Genomic DNA, 21614 nt, shown 5'->3' with positions numbered 1-21614 from the left:
AAGATGGAGCTCCCTTTGTCTGCTGCTGCCCTGCCCAAGATAGCTGGCCTCCTCAAAAGAGAGTGTGGGTGGTTGTGAATGTGCTTTGAAGGTACTAACAACTTGGCTAGTCACATGGATCCCAAGAAAGCTCATCCAGCCTTGCTCAGAACTGGGGAAAGCACTGCCAAGGACTTGGATCATAATGATCCAGTAGTCTCCAGAGTGAGGTCCTGAAGTTTTGAGAAACCAAAAATTGAGATATCCCTAAGTAGGTTCTCACAATAATGAGCCCTGTGGTTAAAAAGGTCAGTTTGAAATCCTTCAACTGCTGCATGGGATAAAAGACCTGGCAATCTGCTCCTGTAAAGATTTCAGCCTAGGAAACCCTATTGGACAGTTCTACTCTGTCCTATAGGGTCACTATGAGTCAAAATCGACTTGATGGCACCCAACAACAACAACGGGTTCTCACATAGTAGTTTGACAAATAAAATGTACTGAGTACTTTCAGTGATACAGAGCAGGAGAATACTCGGGTTTGCCCCTAATAAGACATACACATGAGGTTTTAAAATAAGGCCACAATGTCAGTGCAGTCTTCAAAGCAGTTCCAGGTAACCAGGAAGGGTGTCGGGAAGAGTCCTAGCTTGATGTACCAGTGTGTGCCAGGTACTCTGAAAGGTTCTTAGACTGCAGCATTCCCTGGAACCCCCACAACAGGCCCATTACTCTGAAGAGACACCTGAGGCTAAACAAGGTGAAAGAGATGGACAGCTGAAGCTGCTTTCATTGCAGATACTCTTCACAGCCATGGGCCTTCCTGTGCAGGAAGATTCTGACTTGGGAAACCCATTCTGCCTTCTTGGTCTGAGTTATTTTTTCCCCAGGGTTTAGCGTTTTCACCTGAGGGTGCATCTACTTTTCTTTTCATCTCTTTTTAAGTTTCTCTAGGGCCAGAACACCATGGATGCTGCTAATGCACTCCTGCCTGTCCAGACATGGATCAGGCACTTAGGCTGTCCTTAGTTTGATTGATGGATAATTGGTAATTGAGTAAAGATGGGTCCCATTTTTATTTGGAGAAAATATTCTGGGGAAAAAGTGAGACAAATTGTCATAAACACCAGGATATAGGAAGGCAGATGGTTTGGTTGGAATACAGGCTCAGAGATAGAGCAGAGAAAGGAAAGAGAGGTTGGGACCAGATCATGGAAGGCCTAACAAATGTCTAATTGGCAACCCAAACTTAACATGCCTCCAAACATTCTGGATTTCCTGTGTCCCCTTTCCCCAGAAGTGCAACACCATTCCTCCAGGTGTTCAGGCCCTGAACCTTTGAACCCAACTTGGCTCCTCCACTTCTCTTCCACACTACGTTACATGCATCAGTATGTGCACCATGCTTGAGAGAAGATTCTCACCGAGGTGGGACAACTCGAGATCCAGGGGGTTTAGGAACACTTCCTGGCAGCACTGGTACCTGTGGGTTGCCTGGGGGTGGATCCTTCTAACATGGGTTGTCTTGTGGGCACAGTGTTACATGATCCCCTGTTACCTGGAGGCCCTTGTCCCCTCTGCCCTCTCCTTGCCCTCTATGCAAAGGTTGGGAAGGATTATTCCCGGTGGCTATGAAGGAACTTCTTCATGACTGAAAACTGTCCAGGATCACTTTCTCGTGAAAACACAGCTCTTTGCAAATGAGCTTCCTGGTAGTACCCCCTGCATGCTGCCAAAAGCATCCAGCAGATTTGTGATGTAGGCAAATTTGGGGCCTGCTTTTTAAAAGTATTTAATTCTTAGATTCCAGAACTAAACCATATTTGAAAAAAAAAATATGCAAGATTGGGGGACAGAGGTGGTTCAGTGGTAGAATTCCCATTTTTCACGTGGGAGATCTGGGTTGTATTCCCGACCAGTGCACCTCATGAGCAGCCACTACCCATCTGCCATTGGAGGTTTGGGTGTTGCTGTGATGCTGAACAGGTTTCAGTGAAGCTTCCAGAATAAGACAGACTAGGAAGAAAAGCCTGTGATCTGTTTCCAAAATTTAGCCAATGAAAACCCTGTGGATCACAACAGTCCACTCTGCAACCAATCATGAGGATGGCACAGGCCTGAGCAACATTTTGTTTCATTGTGCATGGGGTTGCCATGATTCACGGCTAACTTGATAGCAGCTAACAACAAAAAGAACATATAAAAGTAAACTTAAGTAAAATTTTAGTAAATTTAAGTCAAACACTCAGCAATTTGGCATTGCTGTACATCCAAGTGTGTCATTGTTAGACTTGTCTCCTTGAACAGGGTGTAGACCAGCCTGGGGGTTGTTGAGCTCAGGCTATGAGTTCTGTGCCTCATGATTTACTACCAGTGAAGTGCAGTAGGACCATGTACACATCCCTGCTGGGCCTCCGGGACAGTCGTTGGTCCTGTCCACAGGGAGCTCACGGTCTCTTCAAGGACACTGGTTCCCATGCAGCATGATTTCCAAGCCCGTCTCTCTGGAATCAGAGTTGATGTTTATCCAGCAAAAGGAAGTGGTGTGTATGATTAAAGCATGGACAGAAATGACCGGGCAGCAGCATGTGTGAGGGCTGCTCATCATTGAGTGATGGAGGTCGGAGCTGGAGCGGTGCAGGTCCTGTGTTCTGACTTCCTTCCAGAAGTGAAGAAACCAAGGCCCAGAGATGATGTCATCCTTGTCGAGGTCACAGACCTAGGTGGGGCTTGAGCTGCGATGAGGGTGCAGCTCGGTGACTCAGCCCATCGACCCTTCAGTGCATTGGGCCCTGGGACAGCTCTGTGTCCCTCATGCTTCCAGGTGTACAATACGGGCTTCATGAGTGGTAGGCTCAGGGGAGGTGTTTCCATTTCCCTGTCCCTCCATCCCTCTTTGTTTTCCTCTTCATCCACCTCCTGTACTTTGCAAACAAATTAGTTCCCTTACAAATACATATCAGGCATCTGCCTTGGGGCAAAGCCCATGCCAGGTGCTGGAGTGGAGCTCGAATAAGCTCCCTATTCTCATGGAGATCAGATCCAACAGGGAAACCGACAGTCAAAGGCTAAGTGAGGAAGCCAAGGGCACATCAGGGAATCTGAGTGGCTCATAGGGCCAGGGAAGGCCTCCCTGGAAAAAGACTGATAAGCATAGACCTGAAGGATCAGTCGTGTGCAGCTCAATGGGGGAGAGGGTTCCAGGCCAAGGTTGCAGTGCTCAGAGGCCTGGAGACTGCAGAGGACATGATGCGTTCGAGGCCTGGAGGTTTGTCAGCGACTGCAGCAGTGCATAGGAGGGGCATGGGTGGGACTAGGGCTGTGGGACTCAGGCTGGTCAGGCAGCCCTGTGACAGAGGCCACAGAGACCATGAAAAGGTGACAGGAGCAGATCTACCATAAAGAGTTTATTCTGCGCGTAAGATTATAACATCATGCAACAAATGCTCATCGGCCAGTACAGCCAACCCTTAGTTCTCAACGTGTCCAACACACACTAAGCCTTTGCCTTGGTGTGCCAGGCCCAAAGCCTTAGTGCCCAAGGGCGGAATCAGTAGTTATCAATGAGTGATGGTTTTGCTACCCAGGGGACATAATGGCAATGTCTGGAGAAATTTTTAGTTGTCACAGCTGAAATGGGGATACTACAGGCATCTGGTAGATAGAGGCCATGTTGTTGTTGTTAGATGTCATCGAGTTGATTCAGACTCATAGTGACCCCATGTGACAGAGTAAAGAGAAGGAGGGAGCTAAGCCCACAGGCTACAGCCACAGAACACTCATATCTCTGACTTTCAGTTGCCTGGGAACGTGGTCTTCATGGACAGGAAACCAAGGCTCGGAAAGGCACCAAGATCGTGCTTGGTGGTGATAAGCCAAGTAAGAGCTGAGCTCTGGGCCCTTGTCACCCATAGAAAGGACCACATTCTTTGGCTCATTCATTCTCTCTCTCTCATTCTTCCTTTCAGCAAACATTTGTTGCTCGTCTGTCTCTCCCAGAGCCCGTGTTTGGTGCTGAAGTAAGAGAAGAAGACATAGTTCCTCTTCCCAGTTTGGCATCTGGGCTGTAGAGCTACTCAGGCAGGTTGAAACAGGCAGGGGAAGATTTAGGAATTAGTAGCTCCAAATGGTGAGGAACTCTGGTATCACAGTAGTTAAGCGCTCAGCTGCTAACCAAAAGGTCAGCAGTTTGAACCCACCAGGCTTTCTGCGGGAGAATGATGTGGCAATCTGCTTCCATTAGGATTTATGGCCTTGGGAAATCCTATGGGGCATTTCTACTCTGTCTTACAGGGTCCTGTGAGTCGGAATCAACTAGATGGCAACAGGTTTGATTTTTTTTTGGTTTAGCTCCAAATGGCTCAGTTTCCCTCCCATCTCCCCCACCCCCCCACCCCCGCCCCACGCAGCTCTTACTGACTCTTCCCACCCCACCCCTGCCCCACCTCTGGGCGCTGCTAAACATCCTACAATTCACAAAACTGTCCAGCAAAGAAGTATCTGGCTTAAAATGTCGGTAGTGCCAATGTTGAGAAACCCTGGTAAATAACATTCTAAAACCCTGGGTTAAGCACTTTAAAAGGGAAATGTCCTGAGTGTTTGGGGAACAAGAGGGAAGAGTCAGCTGGGCCACAGAGCAGCAGGAAAGGCATCTGAAGAAGGGACATTTGAGTTGGGCCTTGTGAATGAGTAAACAGTTCACCAGGAAGAAGAACGAGACAGAAAGAAACATAGCAGAGCTGGGAAGATTCTAGGCGAGAGGGAACAGCCTGTGCACGAAGGTTGGGAAGTTTCACTTGTTTACTCAAAGCACCACGGTGGGCTCCTTCAGGTAGTTTTGGGTAGTCCTGTGTGTTTGTTTTCTTATCCTGGGGGAGGGGAAGGGAGTTATATTGAAGCTGTCTTTGAAGTAAGAGGAAAGTTTGCAGCCCTGTTCTTGTTGGGTTGTAGAAGTAGGGCCCTGCCCTGGAGTGGTTGGAGACACTTGTCCCAATCCCCTCCCCAGTCCTGACCCTCAAATGTAGGCCTCTGTCTTCTGCAGGGCCATGTTACCTCAGGTAGACTCCAGAGTTGAAAGCGTCCTTTTTGGGCTTCTCTCCCAATGTCTCAGTGGTGAAATCTCCCAGCTTTGGTGGGGGGTACCTCACTGCCTGTAACGATACACCCCTTCTAGCATGGCTCCAATAGATCCTGAGCTGTTGTCAGCTGGCTTGTAGCTTCCACCTACAAGTCTTAGCTCTGCTCTCTGGGGCCAGCACCCAGAAAAAGCCAGCCCCTCCTCCACAGACTAGACAAAAATGCCCCCACATATGCATGCCATCCCTAGCCCCCTACCCCCACCCTGCTTTTAGGATCTTCAAGGGCACTGCCTGGTTCCCATGCCATGTTTTCAAAGCCTGTCTTTCTGGAATCAGAGTTGATGTTTATCCAGTGTCATTTGGTGCCGGGCACCAGCCAAGCACTTGTGTGATGTCTTGTTCTCTTCAGTTTCCACACCTGTAAAAATGGGCAGATGCACTTATTCCAGGGTCAGTGTGAGATTTAACTGAGTCCGTTCATAATATCCTTAGAAGATGGCCCGGAATGGGACAGACTCTCACATGACAAGCACGCTATTCTGTCTTCTTCCCTACTACCTGTGTGGGAGGGTGCTGGTCTGTCTTGGCACAGGTGAGGACTCTGGACCTCAGGGACGTGCTGGGACAGACCCCTGGCAGTTGCCTTCAAAGTCTGACATCGTGACTGTCCTCAGAATGGCCCTGTGCAGGTACCAGGTGGGTCAACGGAAAGTGGGTGACAGGAATGGATGCGCCCGTGATGTGCCCAAGGCCACACAGTGAGTCCTCAGGGCTCCTGACTTCCAAGACATGATTTGTTCATCCTAAACTGTGTGTGGGCAGGGCGGGACTGGAGGCAGGAACAGAAAGTCATCAGGGAAGGTGGGCCATCAGGTGAGTCACCTGTCTGCACGTAATTCTGAGACGCAAAATTGTCAGCCACATCAAAATGTTATCCCCTGAGTTAAAGAATCCATCCGGCTAGCATTTGCACCAACTATAAGTAAGAGAATAAAACCAGAGAACTATAAGGACTATTACTTGAGTTCAAGGCCCAGCCCCATCACTTAGAGCTGGGTGGCCTTCGGCACACAGTGTCTCTGTGCCTTGATTTCTTCTATAATATAGGGTTACAAGGTTATGTTCTGTACTGGGGTTTTGTGAGTTTTCGAGAGAATGAATTAAAGGGTTCTCTCGATGGCACTGGGTTACTGGGTACCCAGGGCCTGTCTGAGAGCGAATAGGCAAAGATGATTACGATGATGATTTATTAATACCTGGCTCCAAGGCCCAGCCATGCCCAGTAGTCTTGCCCCTTTGAGGTGTTTGGAGGCTACAGTGTTGACTCAGACATGGGCCCTGCCCTCCATGGGGGCCAGTCTAGTGCAGGAGGTAGGAGGGCTATAAAAGTGACGTGTATCACAAGGTAGAAAGGAATGAGTGGTGGGGTGGATGGTGAGGAGTAGTCTGGCTCTCTGGGTGAGAGAGGTCATTACAGATTACAGCATCAGGGAAGGCTCCTGGGGGAAGTGGCTTTTGCCTGGCCCTAGAAGATAATTAGAGGGAGTTTGGGGATTAGGAGGAAGGAAATGTTTCAGATGGTGGCTCGTACTGGAAGCAGATAAAGGAAAACATGTCAAGGTGTGATTTGATGGTTAGGGCTGGAGCTCAGAGGGTGACAACTTGTAGTGAGTTTGGACCTTACTCTGGATGAAAGGGAGCCATTGAAGCTTGTTGAGCAGGGCTGTGCTCATCTTTCCAGGTAGGCCAGTGCACTTTGACTTCACAGGGTTGGCTGCAGAAATCATCCTGGGCCGTTCCTACATTGATGCTGGTCACCATTTGCATCAAGATGTTTGTTTGCAGCTGGTTCTGCGGAGCCTAGCACAGAGAAGAAGCTGGGGAATTCTTTGAAAGAATGAGTGAATCACAGTCCACATTCTATCTGTCTTTTGAAGTAGTGTGTGTAGTGGCTAGGGGCTTAGCTCCTGCGTTCATACTTGCCTGTGGGTAAATTCCAGTCTGGGTGTGCATAGGTTGGTGTTGCTGCTCTGGAGCTGGGTTAATTTGTAGTAATTTGTGATTGGCCTTAGTAACCAGTGAACAGAGAAGAGTCCCCACAGTTGTGCTGGATATACAGGTCCAACAACAGCAGACAGTGGTTGCAGCCTCTCTTGCTTTCAGGAACTATAGGTATTTGGAGAGTTGTTGTTGTTAGGTGCCATCGAGTCAATTCCGACTCATAGAGACCCTATGTACAACAGAACGAAATATTGCCCAGTCTTGTGCCGTCCCCACAATTGTTGCTATGTTTGAGCTCATTTGTTGTTGCAGCCACTGTGTCAGTGCATCCCACTGAGGGTCTTCCTCTTTTTCCCTGACCCTGGCCACAGACACACAGCAGGTTGGTGGGATTCGCAATCCCACAGGTGGAGGGTCCAGCCACTGCCTACCCTTGGTCCTGGGTGCTTGAAGGGCTTGGGGAAAAAGGCCTGTCCTTGGGCCGCAGTTTCACAGGGGTCTCATGGAGCAATGGCTTCAAACCTGTTTGTGGAGGAAGGTTGCAGGCAAGGCTGGGAGAATGTGCCCTGGGGCAGCGCGGACATTAGTGCCAATTCCATCCCCCTGGGAAGACACGCTCACCCCTAATTTTCTGCTTCCACCCTCACATGGTTCCAGAGGGTCCACATGGGATAAGAGGAGGGAGGAGTGAGTCTGATGGCGGAGGAGACCCCTTATGGGGTGGGCCAGGAGACTGTGGAGATCCCCAGGAGACACCTGACAGCCCTGGGCACCTGTGTTGTTTTGTGTTGTTTATTTAAACATTTATGTTGTGCTTACTCTGTGCTAGGAACCATGGACCAGATCTAATAATTAAAAAGTTTACTGAAAACAGTATGCTTATGTGTGATGCTTTGATGTCCTTTATCTGGCAGGCCTCCAACATCCAGGAAAATTCTCATATAGGAGACAGCTCCGTACATACATTCACAGCACCATGATGTTCTGGATAGGTTATAGTTCGGGTTGTTAAGAGCTGTAGGGTTTTAGTTTCAGGGTCAGAGTCTAGCATCCAGGATCAGAGTTCAGGGTTGAAGGACCAAGATCAAGGGCCAGGTTAGGGGTTAAGGAGTTAGGTTTGGGGTTGGTTTGGTATTTAGAATTTAAGAGTTCAAGGGTTAGAGTTAGTGCTTGGTTACTAACTTAAGGATTGGTTGTTCAAACCCACCCAGAAAGGCCTCTAGGGAAAGATCTGCCAATCTACTTCCTGAAGTTTACAGCCATGAAAAACCCTATGGAGCACAGTTCTATTCTGAAACACATGGAGTCTCCATGAGTCGTTGTCATGGATTGATAATGTCCCCTGAAAATATGTGTCAAATTGGCTAGGCCATGATTCCCAGTATTGTGTAGTTGTCCTCCATTTTGTGGTCTGATGTAATTGTCCTATGTGTTGTAAATCCTAATCTCTGCCTGTGGTTAATGAGGCAAGATTAGGTTATGTTAAACAGGATTAGGGTAGGATGTAACACCCTTACTCAGGTCACAGCCCTGATCCAATGTAAGGGAGTTTCCCTGGGGTGTCGCCTACATCACCTTTCATTTTACAAGAGATAAAATGAGAGTAAATGAGCAGAGAGATAGGGGCCTCCTACCACCAAGAAAGAAGAGCCAGGGCAAAAGATATGAATAGACACTTCACTAAAGAAGACATTCAGGTAGCTAACAGATGCTTGAGGATATGCTCATAATCATTAGCAATTAGAGAAATGCAAATCAAAACTACAATGACATTCCATCTCACTCCAACAAGGCTGGCATTAATCCAAAAAACACAAAATAATAAATGTTGGAGAGGTTGTGGAGAGGCAGGAACACTTATACACTGCTGGTGGGAATGTAAAATGGCTCAACCACTTTGGAAATCGATTTGGCACTTCCTTAAAAAGCTAGAAATAGAACTACCATACGACCCAGCAATCCCACTCCTTGGAATATATCCTAGAGAAATAAGAGCCTTTACACGAACAGATACATGCACACCCATGTTTATTGAAGCTCTGTTTACAATAGCAAAAAGATGGAAGCAACCAAGGTGGCCATCAATGGATGAATGGATAAATAAATTATGGTATATTCACACAATGGAATACTACCCATCGATAAAGAACAGTGATGAATCTGTGAAACATTTCATAACATGGAGGAATCTGAAAGGCATTATGCTGAGTGAAATTAGTTGCAAAAGGACAAATATTGTATAAGGCCATTATTATAAGAACTCGAGAAATAGTTTAAATAGTTAAACAGAGAAGAAAATATTCTTTGATGGTTATGAGAGGGGGAGGGAGGGAGAGGTGTATTCACTAATTAGATAGTAGATAAGAACTACTTTAGGTGAAGGGAAAGACAACACATAATACAGGCGAGGTCAGCACAACTTGACTAAACCAAAAGCAAGTAAGTTTCCTGAATAAACTGAATGCTTCAAAGGCCAGCGTAGCAGGGGCGGGGGTTTGGGGACCATGGTTTAAGGGGACATCTAAGTCAATTGGCATAATAAAATCTATTAAGAAAACATTCTGCATCCCACTTTGGAGAGTGGCGTCTGGGGTCTTAAACGCTAGCAAGCGGCCATCTAAGATGTGTCAATTGGTCTCAACCCACCTGGATCAAAGGAGAATGAAGAACACCAAGGATGTAAGGTAATTATGAACCCAAGAGACAGAAAGGGCCACATAAACCAGAGGCTACATCATCCTGAGACCAGAAGAACTAGATGGTGCCTGGCTACAACCGATGACTGCCCTGACAGGGAACACAACAGAGAACCCCTGAGGGAGCAGGAGATCAGTGGGATGCAGACCCCAAATTCTCATAAAAAGATCAGACTTAATGGTCTGACTGAGACTAGAAGGACCCCAGTGGTCATGGCCCCCAGACCTTCTGTTAGCCCAAGACAGGAACCATTCCCAAAGCCAACTCTTCAGACAGGGATTGGACTGGACAATGGGATAGAAAAAGATGCTGGTGATGAGTGAGCTTCTTGGATCAAGCAGACACATGAGACTAGGTTGGCATCTCCTATCTGGAGGGGAGATGAAAGGGCAGAGGGGGTCAGAAGCTGGCGGAATGGACATGAAAAGACAGAGTGGAGGGAAGGAGTGAGTGGGCTGTCTCACTAGGGGGAGAGCAATTAGTATATAGCAAGGTCGATTCGACAGCGGTGGGTTTGGTTTTGGTTTGGTTTAGCAAGGTGTATATAAATTTTTGTATGAGAGACTTACTTGATTTGTAAACTTTCACTTAAAGCACAATAAAAAAAAAAAAGATCAGGAGCAGAGTGCATCCTTTGGGCCCAGGGTCCCTGCACTGAGAAACTCTTAGACCCAGGGGAAGGTTGATGACAAGGACCTTCCCTCAGCTCCTTCCCCTGGAGCTGGCACCCTGAATTTGGACATCTAGCCTCCTAAACCCTCCAGAGGTTTCTCATACTCACTCAGGTCTGAGAACCACCAACTTGAGCAAACCCTTTCGTTTTCAGGTGGGGAAGCTGAGGCCCAGGGAAAAGAGACATAGCTGAACAGGAGGCCGTAGTTATCCTTCCAAGCCCAGCCCAGGTGCAGCCGCCTCCAGGAAGCCTCCCTGGGCCAATGCCTAGACTGCTGATCCAGGGGCAGGAGTGGGCAGCACTGGTTGCTTTATGTCACCACATCCAGTCAGTGGCAGAACTCAGTAAGCATGCTTGGAATGATCTAACGAATGTGGGCTCCCTGAAGACACTGTGGGTCACTCAGTGCCTGCCTTGGGACATGCCTCCCTCCCGTGGGGACCCAGTCCCCTGCACCTCACCTAAGCTGCATGTACAGTTGAGCGACTCCACTAAGACGGTACGATTCTGAGTTTAAAGGTGACCTTTGGGCAGTCACCTTTGTCAGTTGGGCCTGCAGGGCCCTAGCTTCTGGGGTCATCAGAGAAGGCACATTCCGAGGCCCTGGCCTCTCTGCCTGTGGAAGCAGCAGGTGCTCAAGAGGTGCTAAAGGGGGCATGGGGACTTTTGCTGGACATGGATCCACACCTCACCACCTCCTTTACAGGTGAGAGTTGCATGCTTAGGGTGAAGTCATTTGTCTGGAGACAATAGGCCCAGGGACACCCTGCCCCATACAGCCACCTCAGAGTCCAGTAACACCAGCCAATTCAGGACTAGTCACTTGACACATTGCTCCACACCAATATCCACCACCTGTGCAGATCCTGGGTCACCCAGGGAACACACCCCCTACACACCTACCCCTGTAGGAGCATCCAGGAGAGCCTGTGACCACAGATCGGGGCAGGGTCCCACCCTCGGTGGATGCCCCAGCTGCACAGGAGTGGGTATACAGTCCCTATTGGTAATGGCTAAAATGACATCAGTATGAATGTACAAAGCACGTACGTAATGCACATGTAACACCTGGTCGCGCGTGGTCAAACTAAATGTAGAGTTTACTGCTAAGGAATTCAGGAGGGAGGAGATGTTCACTTTGTCTTGCACACTTGTAAACCATTTGATAAGTTTTTGAAACAGCATGTGTGTTTTGTCAGTTTTTAAATAACTATTTTTGTGTGTGTGCAAGAAGCTGACTTTTGAAAGTAGCATTTCTGACAAAGGAACATTAATAAAGGCCTGTTCCCCAGATGAAAGTGTTGGGCTGGCCGAGGAGGCGTGGGCAGTACATCTGAGCCTCCGCTGGGTGGGTGGTTCGGGGGAGTTTACAGTCCACATTCATCCGCCACCCAGGTGTGGAGGCTGGGATGGGGAGGACTGCTGTAAAGGATGTGAAGCAGAGGTATGAGCTGCAAAGATGTAAACTCACTCACAGTATGGGACCTTTGTTCAAGGCAGTGGGCTTCATGAATGGGAAATGCCCAGGAGGAGGACGTGGGCTGGGTGATGCAGGGGGCAGACACAGCCTCTCCTGAGAAAGGGAACAGGCCCTGGATAAGTAAAGCATTACTGAAGAAGAAGAACAAAGTGGGAGCCCTCACACTACCTGATTTTAGAACCTATTACACAGCCACGGTAGTTAAAACAGCCTGGTACGGGTACAACAACGCATACATAGACCATTGGAATGAACTGAGAACCCAGATGTAAACTCATCCACCTGATATTTGACAAAGGCCCAAAGTCCTTTCAATGGGAAAAAGTCAAGGCTCTTTAACAAATGGTACTGTCATAACTGGATATCCATCTGCAAAAAAATTAAACAAGATTCATACCTCACGTCATGTACAAAACTAACTCAAAATGGATCAAAGGCCTAAATATAAAATCTAAAATGATAACGATCATGGAAGAAAAAGTAGAGACAACAATAGAAGCCCTAATACATGGCAAAAACAGAACACAAAACAATCAACAATGCACAAACACCAGAAGAGAAACTAGATAACTGGGAGCTCCTAAAAATTAAACTCATGCTCATCAGAAGACTTCACCAAAAGAGTAAAAAGGTTACCTACAGACTGGAAAAAAAAAAAATGTGGCTACAACGTACCCAATAAAGGTCTAATTTCTAAAATCTATAAGATACTGCAACACTTCAACAACAAAAAGACAGATAAGCCAACTAAAAAATGGGCAAAGGACATGAAGAGACACTTAACCAAAGAAGACATACAGGTGGTTAACAGATACATGAGGAAATACGATCATTAGCCATTAGAGAAATGCAAATCAAAACTACAATAAGATACCATCTCATCCCACAATGTACTAATCCAAAAAACACAGAATAATAAATGTTGAAGAGGTTTAGAGAGACTGGAACAGTTGTGTACTGCTGGTGGGAATGTAAAATGGTACAACAACTTTGGAAATCCATCTGGTGCTTCCTTAAAAAGCTAGAAATAAAATTACCATACGATCCAGCAATCCCACTCCTTGGAATATACCCTAGAGAAATAAGAGCTGTCACATGAATAGATACATTCATAACCATGTTCATTGCAGCACTGTTCACAATAGCAAAAAGATGGAAACAACCTAGGTGCCCATAAACAGACGAATGAATAAACAAATCATGGTACATACACACAGTGGAATACTCTGATGAACGGTATGAATCTGCAAAACATCTCACAAAATGGTTGAATCTGGAGGGCATTTTGCTGAGTGAAATGTTAGTCATAAGAGGACAAATATTGTATGAGACCACTATTATAAGAACTCAAGAAAAGGTTTACACAGAGAAAAAAAATTCTTTGATGGGTATGAGGGTGGGAAGGGAGGGAGAAGGGAAATCACTAACTAGACAGTAGACAAGTGTCAACTATGGTGAAGGGAAGAACAACACACAATATAGGGGAAGTCAGGATAACCGGACCAAAGCAAAACCATAGAAACCCTAGACACATCCAAACACTTTGAGGGACCAAGTAGCTGGGGCTGGGGGCTGGGGACCATGGTCTTGGGGGACATCTAGCTCAATTGGCACAACATAGCCAACAGACAATAGATAAGTGGTAACTTTGGGGAAGGGTAAGACAGTACACATACTGAGGAAGCCAGCACAACTTGTCAAAGGCAAGGTCATGGAAGCTCCATAGGCACATCCAAACTCCCTTAAGGACCGAATTACTGGGCTGAGGACTGTGGGGACCATGGTCTCCGGGAACATCTAGCTCAAATGGAATAACTTAGTTTATAAAGAAAATGTTCTGCATTCTGCTAAGGTGAGTAGCACCATCCTCACAATGGTTGTGCTTGAGCCCATTGTTGCAGCCACTGTGTCAGTCTATCTTGTTGAGGGTCTTCCCATTTTTCACTGGCCCTCTACTCTACCAAGCATGATGTCCTTCTCCAGGGACTGATCCCTCCTGATAACATGTCCAAAGTATGTGAGATGTGGTCTCACCATTCTTGCTTCTAAGCAGCATTCTGGTTGTACTTCCTTCAAGACAGATTTATTCGTTCTCTGGCAGTCCATGGTATATTCAACATTCTTCGCCAACACCACAATTCAAAGGCGTCAACTCTTCTTCAGTCTTCCTTATTCATTGTCCAGCTTTCACATGCATATGATGCGATTGAAAATACCATGGCTTGGGTCAGGCACACCTTAGTCTTCAGGGTGACATCTTTGCTTTTCAACACTTTAAAGAAGTCCTTTGCAGCAGATTTGCCCAAAGCAGTGCATCTTTTGATTTCTTGACTGCTGCTTCCATGGGTGTTGATTGTGGATCCAAGTAAAATGAAATCCTTGACAATTTCAATCTTTTCCCCATTTATCATGATGTTGCTTATTGGTCCATATGTGAGGATTTTTGTTTTCTTTACGTTGATGTGTAATCCATACTGAAGGCTGTGGTCTTTGATCTTCATCAGTAAGTGTTTCAAGTCCTCTTCACTTTCAGCAAGTAAGATTGTGTCTTCTGCATAATGCAGGCTGTGAATGAGTCTCCCTCCAATCCTGATGCCGCATTCTTCTTACTACAGTTCCGCTTGTTGGACTATTTGCTCAGCATACAGATTGAATAAGTATGGTGAAAGGATACAACCGAAACACCCACCTTTCTGACTTTTAAACCACATAGTATCCCCTTGTTCTGTTCGAATGACTGCCTCTTGATCTATGTACAAGTTCCTCGTGAGCACAATTAAGTGTTCTGAAATTCCCATTCTTCGCAACGTTATCCATAATTTGTTAAGATCCACAAAGTTGAAAACCTTTGCATAGTCAATAAAACACAGTGAACATCTTTCTGGTATTCTCTGCTTTCAGCCAGAATCCATCTAATATCACTAATGATATCCCTAGTTCCACATCCTCTTCTGAATTTGGCTTGAATTTCTGACAGTTCTCTGTGGATATATTGCTGCAGCCGCTTTTTAATGATCTTCAGCAAAATTTTACTTGCTTGTGATATTAATGCTATTGTTTGATAATTTCCACATTCAGTTAGATCACTTTCTTGGGAATTGACATTATTAATAGGATTATTAAAGCTAGGTTTTAGAGGAGGTTTAGGTTAGGGTTAAGATGAAGGGAATGATTAGGGCTAGGTCTGGGTCCAAGGCTAGTCTAGGGTTAGTTTTAGAGTTTAGGCTAGGGCAAGGGCCAAGGTTAAAATTTAGGTTAGGAATAGGGCTATTGGTAAGGTTAGGGCTAGGGCTAGGGTTAGGACTAAGTCTAGGTTTAGGGTTATGGTTAGGGTGTGGGTTAGGTTAGGATTTTGGCTATTTTTAAGGGTATGGCTAGGGCTAGGGTAAGACTTGGTCTAGGGTTAAGATTAGGGCTAGAGTTGAGATTAATGTTAGGACCAGGGCTAGAGCTAGGGCTAGGGCTAGGGGTTTAGTTAGGATTAGGGGTACGGATGGCGTTATGGTTAGGGTCAGGTTTGGGTTTAGTGCTAGGGTTAGGGTTAAAAGTAGTTCTAAGCCAAAAGCTAGGGTTCAGGTTAATGCTAGGCATAGGGCTGTGGCCAGGGTTAGGGCTTGGGCTAAGTTAAACTTATGATTAGGGTTAAAGCTATGGTTTGGGTGAGTGTTAGGCTAGGGTTATGGTCAGGGTTAAGATTAGGCTTGGGCTACCGCTAGAGGTAGGCCTAGGTTTAGTGCATTGGGTATGGGTAGTGCTAGGTCTATGCCTAGGGTTAGTGTCAGGACAAGGCTTGGGTTTAGGGCTAAGGTTGGTTTTAGGGTTACTGCTAGGCTTATGGCTTTGTTATAGGCTAGGCTTATAGCTAGGTTTTGGGTTTGGGTCTGGTTAGTGTTCGGTTTAGCCTTAAGCATATGGCTAGGACTAGGTTTAGGGCAAGGTCTAGGGTTAAGGTTAATGCAAGTTTTTGAGTTAAGGTTAGTGTTCCATTTAGGGTTAGGGTGTTATTAAGGGTAGGGGTTGCAGGTTGGGGTAAGGGTAGAGTTAGTAGTATGGTATGGTAGGGTTAAGTTTAGGTTATATTTGGGTTAAGGTTATGTTTAGGGTTAATGTCAGTATTAGAGTTATTGATTTATTTTTTGGTTATTGTTAGCATTTAGAATTTAGTGTTAAGGTTTAAGGTTTAGGGACTAGGAACTAGGGTTTATGATTTAGGGTATAGGGCTTAGAATATAGGGCGTAGGGTTTAGGATTTAGGGTTTAAGGTTAGAGTTTGGTTCGGGTTAGGATTAGGTTGAATTTTAGTGTACCTGGTTAGGTTCCAAGGATATGGTGTAGGGTTAGGGTTAGTGTTATGGTTTTTGTCTATAGTCTATGTCTCTGGGTCCAGGTTTAGGATTAGAGTGAGAATCTATTTTTCATAGTCCAGGCTAGGTTTAGGGTTAGGGCTAGACTAGGGTTAGGGTTAAGATTAGGGATAGGGCTCAAGCTAAGTCTAGGTTTAGGGCTAGTGTAAGGGGTAGGACTAGGGCTAGGGTTAATACAAGGGTTAGGTTTAGGAATAGGGTTGGTTTTGGGTTAGTGTTAGGGTGAATGCTAAGTTTGGGGTTAGGCTTAGAGCTATTGTTAGGGTTAGGGTTAGGCCTAGGGTTCTGGTGATGGCTAGGTCAGGGCTAGGGTTAGGTTTCAGGCTAGGTGTAGGGCTATGTCTAGGGTTATGATTAAGGTTAAAGTTAGTTCTAGGTTTAGAGTTAAGACTCTACTAATGTTTTCTTAATTGTTGCAACCAATTCTTCCGAAGGTCTGTTGGAAACAAAGACAAGAACCTATGTATTGCCAATAGCGACAGCCTGGAAAAGAGGCGTCAAGAAGTGACTTGTAAAGAATTGGGCAAGGGGTGAGAGCAGGGATGCCAAGCAGATGAGCCTGAGGTGGTAGACAATCTCTGGGAAGGACCTGTGTGGGACAAGCACATGTTCAAGCATGAGGTTCAGAAGTGGTGGGGAGAAGCCTGATAAAGGCCTGAATGTTCAGCATTCATTCAGGTAGGACTAGACTCTTGTTATGCGGAAATCAGAGAAATTGGAGACATCCGGGTTATACTGAAAAACACATACACACAGCAGAAATCTCCCTTTGTAGTAGAACTCTGAAAAGAGCTCATGGTCCAGAACATAATGCAAACTTCCCCGGCCACAGAACCTGCGAATCCCAAGAAGTATCAACCCTTTATCTAGGCAGCCACTCTCCTGATATCAGCAGGGGAGAAGAATATACATAAAGGTCAGCCTATCATCCCCAAATCTGGCTCACAATCCTGCCCATGGTGGCACTTGTAGGTGAAGGGAGAAGTCCTAAATTTTAAAGGGAGATGGTGTGACTTGAGCTACACCACTAGTTAACTGGGTAGGGTGAGGTTTGGTGGAAACTGTCAAGTGTCCTGGTTACAAGCAAATGTGGAACATGTTGACTTGCCCTAGCATCGGGGACACCAGTGTCCAGAAATGTCAACAATGACTTCAAAGTACAGATGAGGAGCCCCATGAAACCAGGCTCCACACAGACACCATGTTGGCTTTGTTCAGGGCAGTATTCCTGGTGCACGTACCAAAACCGACAAACTCCTTGCCGTAGAGTCAGTTTCAACTCATAAAAACCCTAAAGGACAGAGTAAAACTGCCCCCTAAGGTTTCCAAGGCTCAAGGCTGCCATCTTTACGGAAGCAGACTGCCACATCTTCCTTCTGCAGAGTGGCAGGTGGGTTCAAACCGCCAACCTTTCAGTTAGCAGCTGAGTGCTTTAACCACTTTGCCACCAGGGCTCTTTCTCTGGCATATAGAAGGTGATTAAAAAAAATTGTATGTAACTGAATGAGTTAGAGGTAGGGAAGCGGACTTGATCCCAGCTGCAAACTAAGAGACCTAATTAAAATCTAAGTCTACTGGGAAGCATTGAAAACAAAGCTACTTTTGTTGATTCAGGATGCAGCTTGACCTCAGTTCAAAGTGGGAAGTATCATTACAGTACATTTGCGCAAGGTTTTTTTGTTTTGTTTTGTTTTGTTTAAATCTATTTTCAGCTACTAGTTTATCACTTAATAATTTCATAAAAAATTAGGAATCAGAAAAACATGGCTTAAGTAATGTTATTTTTGTATGTTACCTCCTAGAGTTTTTCACTCATCGAAGTGCGATAATAATTTCCTTTTTAGTATTGGTTAAGCACTGGCTGTTAAAATTGTCTTCCAAGTACAATCTCACTGGCCACCCATAAAGGCCAAAGTCAAGTGTAACAATGGGCTGCACACCACACCTAAGGAAGAACACAGAGTAGGTGCTCCACAGGTGCTGTGTGCTAGCATCCTCACCAGAACCCCCAAAGTGAATAAGATTATTCCTATTTTGCACATGAGTGGGACCACCAGGGAAGTTGAGAAATTTGTTTAAATAGTTAGTATTGATGGAGCTATGCCAGTCTGGCATTAAAGGCGAAACTCTCGTTCAGCACATAGTACAGTCTGTGGCTTCTTCATGCAATGATGTAGGTGTCTGTGTAGTCTTCTGCCCTAAAGCATCTGTTCCCTTCTCAGCCAAAGGCCTGTACTTTCATTATTAAACATTGTACATAGGATTCTGTTAAGTCCATAAGATTTCCAAAACAACCTTTTTTGGAAGGGAACTTGGCACTGTTAATTAATTAAAATTGATAAGAAAATACCCTTAGACCCAGCCACCCACTCCAGGCACTTTAAAACTACAAGTATATAAGGATATATGTAGCCTTATTGATTATGGAAAAAATAACCTTGAAACAAGTTAATACCTTCCCGTGTTAGAATGAGTAAGTCATGGTCTAGGTGGATATGTGGGTGCTCATGAGAATGACCTTGGGCCATATTTGCAGCTGCTGGATGCTCTGAAGGGAGTAAACTCCACTGAAGGCTTTCAACCGTGGCTTGCTTTCAGATGACTCAGAACTTGCTCTTTTGGTGATCCCACCTTACTCTGACCTCCAGAACCTTCCTTCCTGTGCCTTGATCACCTCTTCACCATCAGAGAAACAGCACCCCAGCATTCTCATAAGGTGCATGTCCACATTTTTGGCATACTCCCTGGTTTGACTGCACCATCCTCAGGCCTCACATCCCATCTGTCAGACTCTTCCTCCAAAATATCTCACCACCTCCCCTGCTACAACCGTCACCCAAGCCACCACCACCTCTCATCTGGCCTGTGACAGCAGGCTTCCAACCCCTTGAGTCCACCCTGGCCCCTACAGCCTATTCTACACACTGGAATTGGAGCGATCATTCCAAAGTAAAAACATTTGTGTCATTTTTGAGGCCTTCCAGTGGCCTCCATCTGACTTAGAGAAAAGCCAACATGCCTTGAAGAGGCTACTCCTCTCACTGGCCTCATTTCCTCTACATTCCTTCTCACTTGTGGCACTCCAGCCACACTGGCCCTAGTCTGTCCTTCTGCATCCCAAACAAACTCATTTCTTCTCTGAGCCCTTACACAAGCTATTCCTTATGTTTTCAAGGCTAGTCCCCTAAGCTGCCCCATAGCTACTTCCTCCTCATCATTCAGATCTTAACTAAAATATCTGTTCCTGAGAGAGGCCATCTCAAACCAGGAGAAACCACCTCCACTAATTATCTTTTCCATGGCGATTATCAGTACTTTAATTATTTTATTTCTTTGTTTATATGTGTATTCCCTATCTTCCTGCATCAGTGTATAAGCTCCTTGAGGGCAGGACTCTACCTGGCCTGTGTCTAGAATAATGACAAACTCACAACAGGAAATTGGGAAATCTATACATGGAAATAGGGATCTAAACAAAAGTGATGTGTCAAATTGTTAACATTGATTCCCCTAAGCATGGAGAGATGAGAAAAACAAAGACCATAAAATGAAGAGAAAAATTTGCACGATAAGAATGCTTGTGTGGTGGTACATGTTAGACATGTTTTGTGCATACATAAAACTGAGCATATGTGAGTGTGTGTGTGTGTGTGTGTGTGTGTACTTAGTAAGAAATGAGTGAAAGGATTATCCTAAAAATGTCAGTTGTGGTTATCAGGGTGGTAAGATTGCAGGTGATGTCTATTTTCTTTTTTTTTAATCAAATGCTCTCTTTGGGAAACAAATTTACAAGTATGCTGATTGGCCTCGTTGAGGATGAATTCCCTAAACTTCTGTTTATCTGGAAATGTCCTAATTTCACCTTCATATTTGAGAGACAATTTGCTGGATATATGATTCTTGGCTGGCAATTTTTTTCCTTCAATTTTTTATATAAGTCATCACATCGTCTCCTTGCCTGCATGGTTTCTGCCGAGTTTTTTTTTTTTTTTTTTTCTAGTCGAGTAGTCCAAGCTTATTCTTATTGGCTCTCCATTGTAGGTGACTTTTCGTTTATCCCTAGCTGCTCTTTAAAATTCTCTCTATCTTTGGTTTTGGCAAGTTTGATTATAATATGTCTTGGTGACTTTCTTTTAACATCTACCTTATGTGGAGTTCAATGAGCATCTTGGATAGGTATCTCATCTTTCATGACATCAGGGAAGTTTTCTGCCAACAAATCTTCAACAATTCTGCCTGTATTTTCTGCTATCCCTCCCAGTTCTGGTACTCCAATGACTCATAGGTTATTTCTCTTGATAGAGTCCCACATGATTCTTAAGGTTTCTTTGTTCTTTTTTTTTTTTTTTTAATTCTTTGATCTGATTTTTCTTCAAATATACTAGTGTCAAGTGCTTTATCTTCAAGTTCAGAAATACTGCCTTCCACTTGCTCAAATCTGCTTCTCTTTCTCTTGAGTTGTCTACTTCAGTAATTTTATTGTTAATCTTCTGAATTTCTGATTGCTATCTATGGATTTTTCCAGCTTATTAAATTTTTCATTATGTTCCTAAATAATCTTTTTAATTTCTTCAGTTGCTTTATCTGTGTGTTTCTTGGCTTGTTCCACATATTGGCTCATTTCCTTCCTGATGTTTTGAAGGGTTCTGTATATTAATCTTTTATATTCTGCCTTTGGTAATTCCGGAAGGCACTTTCATCTAGAAAATCCCTGGATTCTTTATTTTCAGAGCTTGTTGAGGTGATCATGGTCTATTTCTTTATGTGACTTGATATTAACTGTTGTCTCCGAGCCATCTATAAGTTATTGTATTAGTTTATGTTTGCTTACTGTGTCGTAGCTTCTTGTTTTGTTTTGATATGCCCAAATGGGTTGCTTGAGTGAGCTAGCTGGATTATTTTCGCCTTTGGAGCTCTGACATCCTGTCCCCAGATGGCTAGAGCTATTATCAGGTATATCAGTCTAGGAGTCCATTCATTTTCTTGTATGAATTCAGCTCAGGTATCCAGGTAGCTGATCATCAAGTGTGTGGTACAGGCTCTGTCCTACAGTCTTAGAGGGGCAAGAGTAATTGGTTTAGGTACCAGTATCTGGTTACAGCGGGGGGTCACACTCTGAACAAGGCAGGGGGCTGAGAATCATCCTCTATGTGCCTCTGAGGAAAACGTGTCCCTGTTCCCTAGAGTGTACAGGTGAATGTGTTCTGCAGACGGACCATGGGCATGCGGTGTTTTTGGTTTTAAGGACTGGGAGATACCAGTTATCCTTGGACCCATGTTGTGGGTGGCTGGGTGACCTGAGTGGAGCTACTATTCCTTAGGCCCCTGATGTGGGTAGGTGA

Source organism: Loxodonta africana, chromosome 9 (assembly GCF_030014295.1).
Source record: "Loxodonta africana isolate mLoxAfr1 chromosome 9, mLoxAfr1.hap2, whole genome shotgun sequence".
Classification (NCBI taxonomy): Eukaryota; Metazoa; Chordata; class Mammalia; order Proboscidea; family Elephantidae; genus Loxodonta; species Loxodonta africana.
This window is presented reverse-complemented; position numbering follows the sequence as displayed.